This window comes from Schistocerca cancellata, chromosome 8 (assembly GCF_023864275.1).
Source record: "Schistocerca cancellata isolate TAMUIC-IGC-003103 chromosome 8, iqSchCanc2.1, whole genome shotgun sequence".
In the NCBI taxonomy this organism is placed as follows: Eukaryota; Metazoa; Arthropoda; class Insecta; order Orthoptera; family Acrididae; genus Schistocerca; species Schistocerca cancellata.
The window spans coordinates 498884315-498888247 of NC_064633.1; the positions used below are offsets into that span (position 1 = coordinate 498884315).

Consider the following 3933-nt stretch of genomic DNA (forward strand, 5'->3'; position numbering starts at 1 on the left):
TTCTTTGGTCGGCTACAGGGTGGAAGGTGAGACCCAGAGGGCCCTGCGGCGATATCAGACGCGAATGTCTCGACCTCTGGAGCATTGTGAGGTTCACTTCGAACGTCAGGGGTGCACTATACACCCAGGAAGCGGGCACTAGGATGGCGGTGTATGTGTTGTGCAAACATTGGCCACAGTGATCTCAGAGATTGCTCGTCCTCACAAATCGGATGTAGAGAGGTTAATACGGTACTAGTAAACTACAGGTTCATCCAAGGAAAGATAATAGAATTAGTATCACTTATTGAAGGTTATAATGCAACGGCCTTGCCGCAGTGGTTGCACCGGTTCCCGTGAGATCACCGAAGTTAAGCGCTGTCGGGCGTGGTCGGCACTTGGATGGGTGACCATCCAGGCGGCCATGCGCTGTTGGCATTTTTCGGGGTGCACTCCGCCTCGTGATGCCAATTGAGGAGCTACTCGACCGAACAGTAGCGCCTTCGGTCAAGAATACCATCGTAGCGGCCGGGAGAGTGTGCTGACCCCACGCCCCTCCTATCCGCATCCTCCACGGAGGATGACACGGCAGTCGGATGGTCCCGGTAGGCCATTCGTGGCCTGATGACGGAGTGCTTTTATTGAAGGTTATAATGCTCAGATAGTATCAGGAACAAAAAGTTGGTTGAAACCAGAAGTGAATAGCCAAGATATCCTAAATTCAGAATATTTATCACCAGGACAGGTTAGTCGTCGATGGCGGCCTATTTATTGCAGTAAAGAAGTCAATAATATTTAGCGAATTTGTCACGGATTCTGAATACTGAGAGAGACAGAGATCATGTGACATTATTGTGAATGTCCTGTTCGAAAATCACTTGAAGCAGTGTAGGAAAATGTCTTTGCTTAGCTAGAGTGACAAGATACACATTTCAGAGTAGTTGAAAAGTCAGCATCAAATATTCAGTGCTAGTCACGAAGAGGAGGAGCCCAAATGTAGAAAATTCAAAAGCATAGTTTAATACGCCTTAGAGAAGTGTGCTCTGAAGGAGTGAGAAAGACTCACCGTGCTTAAAAAGCTTTGTTAGGAAATTACTACGTAAAAAAGAGTGTTTCAACACAGATTTAAGAGAAGTCAAAATCTAGCTGACAATCGAAAGCTGAACAAAGCGAAAATGAGACGAAGGAGAGCAATGAGAGAAGTATCCAACAACTTTGAAAGTAAAATTTCTTTCAACCGATCTGACTAAAAAATTCTAAGCGTTTTCGGTCTTAAAATAAAACCATTAAGTGGTTCGAAATCATTCGTTCATTCTCTCAATGACCATACTGGCACCCAAAAGGGAGGTTACAGAGAGAAGGCCCAAATTATGAATCCTGAAACTGTTTCAACGCGAAAGATCGTAACAAGGCCTTTACTTTCGTCGTACAAACGTCTAAGTGATAAATATTGAGATAACCAATAGCAGAAGAGAAAAGCAACTGCAGTCGCTTAGTAGTGGAAAGGTCCTAGGACCAGATGAGGTACCTACAAGATTCTACAAAGATTATGCTGAAGACTTTGCTCCTCCTCTAATAGCATTCTATAGTAGATCGCTGGAGCAACAAAGGGTACCTAGTGACTGGGAAAAAAGTGCAGGTGAGGCCCGTTTAGAAGAAGAGTCGTAGGACGCATGCACCTAATTATAGGCCTATACCGTTGTCGTCAATCTCTTGTATAATTATGGAACATGGCTTCCCCTCACGTTTTATGAAGTTTTCGGAGAACGAAAATCTCCTGTTTAAAAATCAACATGGTTTTTATCGGACCAGATTTGCTACTGGATACAAGATTCTCTTACAGACAGAACTCAGCAGGTCGTTCTTAACGAAAGAAAACCGCCAGAGGTAAAAGTAATTTCCGGAGTACCGCAAGGAAGTGTGATGGGCCGTTACTCATTGCAATCTATATAAATGAAACTCTGTGTGCGCCGGAAATTCTTTAAGATTGGTCACAGATAATAGTATGTCTATAAGACAGTAGCAATGCTAGAAGACAACCTAGATTTACAGAATGAACTGCAGCGCATTGATGAATGATGCAGACTGTCAGTTGCCTATGAACTTAAATACTCGTAAACCTAACGTATTGTGCATACACAGGAAAAGAAATCCACTACTGTTCGACTGCACTATTGATGAGGAATTGTTGAAAACAGTATATACCGTAAAATATCTGCGAGGGTTGAATGAAAAGTAATGCCTCCAACTTCGTTAATTGCGTTTTGATGGGAATATTTTAATAAATCAAACGCAGAAATAATCCTTAGAAAGTGACCTTTAATCAACAATATTCACTTTTCCACATAATCACCAGCCAATTGGATACATTTCTGCCAACGATGAACAAGTTTTCTGAAACCGTCACGGAAGAAGTCGACACTGTTTCAGCTACTACAGTCTCATAGTGCTCTCGACGTCTTCATCAGAAACATGATGATGTCCCCGCAGATCGTCTTTCATTGTCGGGAACACGATGGAAGTCAGACGGTGCTAAATCTGGACTGCATGGAGGATGCCGTACGGTGGTGAGATTCAGACTCTGAAGTTCTGTTGTGGTGGCACGTGAAGTGTGTTGTTTGGCATTGTCATGCTGCAGGAAAACATTTCCCTTTTCCTTTCGGACCCTTGTTAGCCGTCATTTCAGAGTTCGCAGCGTCGTGTTGTAACTCTCTGATTTTGTTGTTGTTCCACAGTCAAGGAAATCAACATGGATAACACTGACATCTTTGGTTGTCGGGTGTTCTTCCGGATATCAGCGTCGTACTTGCACGATATTTCGATCACGTAGCTCGTGGCCTTCATCAGGTGCGACCTGAGACTGCTCCTCGAGTGGACCTGGTCCAGTATTTATGCCTATGGCCTTCCCACTCCTGGGGTTGCGGGTTTGGTGGGCGCGGACCGCAGAGGGAACACCTAGAACCGCAGCGGACGGAAAACGGAGCAGCAACACTAAAGCAGGTCGCAGGGAATGGGCGCGGACCACAGAGGAAGCGCCTGCAGCTGTTGGTGGAGGGGGAAGGCCGTAGGCATAAATACTGGACCAGGTCCACTGGAGGAGCAGTCTCTGGTCGCACCTGATGAAGGCCACGAGCTACGTGACCGAAATATCGTGCAAGTACGACGCTGATATCCGGCAGAACACCCGACAACCCAAGATGTCATTAGATCGCCGGGAAAGCCTGAAGAGTTACATGGATAACACTATCTGCGTCCCAGGACTCCGTGGCCATGATTTTTCCATCTGAGGGCTGTGTCTTGAATTTCTTTTCCTGGGGCGACTCTTTGTGTCGATATTCCATAGACTGACGTTTCGTCTCCGCGTCGTAATTGTGTACCCACGTTTCGTCTCCTGTCACAATTGAATGGAGAAAGGTGTCACCATTCTCGTAACGCGAGTGGAGTTCCTGGCAAATTTCAAGTCTGTGCGCTTTCATTTCAGGAGTCAGCATCCGGGGTACGCAACGTGCATAGATCTTCCGATAGCCAAGAAAAGCAATAATGTGACCTACACGTTCTTGTGAAATTCCGATTTTGCTTGCAATTTCTCTCTGACTGATACGACGATCGTACTGAATCAATCTGTCAACATTTTGCTTGTGAAACTCGGTGGTTGCTGTCACAGATGTCCAACTCTGTGTTTTGTCACGCTGATGTTCCCGCCTCAACATCTTTAAACCTACTCGCCCAACGACACACGATACTCACATCAACACAATTACCATAAACTGCTTTCATTCTCTGATGAATCTCATTTGGGGTGACACCTTCTGCTTTAAAGAATTCAATGAGTGCACGTTTCTGAAGTCGCATTGACCGACCGTCTGCGCAGGGTTCCATACCTTACACTGTAACAACATAACCGTTCAATGCTAAGGCTTCCCGCCAACTGTAGCTGTAGAGAAGAGGCTACGG

The 3933-nt window shown here is 45.4% G+C and overlaps 1 pseudogene; it reads left to right on the plus strand.

Moving 5' to 3' along the window:
• Nucleotides 1-299: 299 nt before the first annotated feature.
• On the plus strand, nt 300-417 carry LOC126095820 (5S ribosomal RNA; annotated as a pseudogene).
• Nucleotides 418-3933: the final 3516 nt, after the last annotated feature.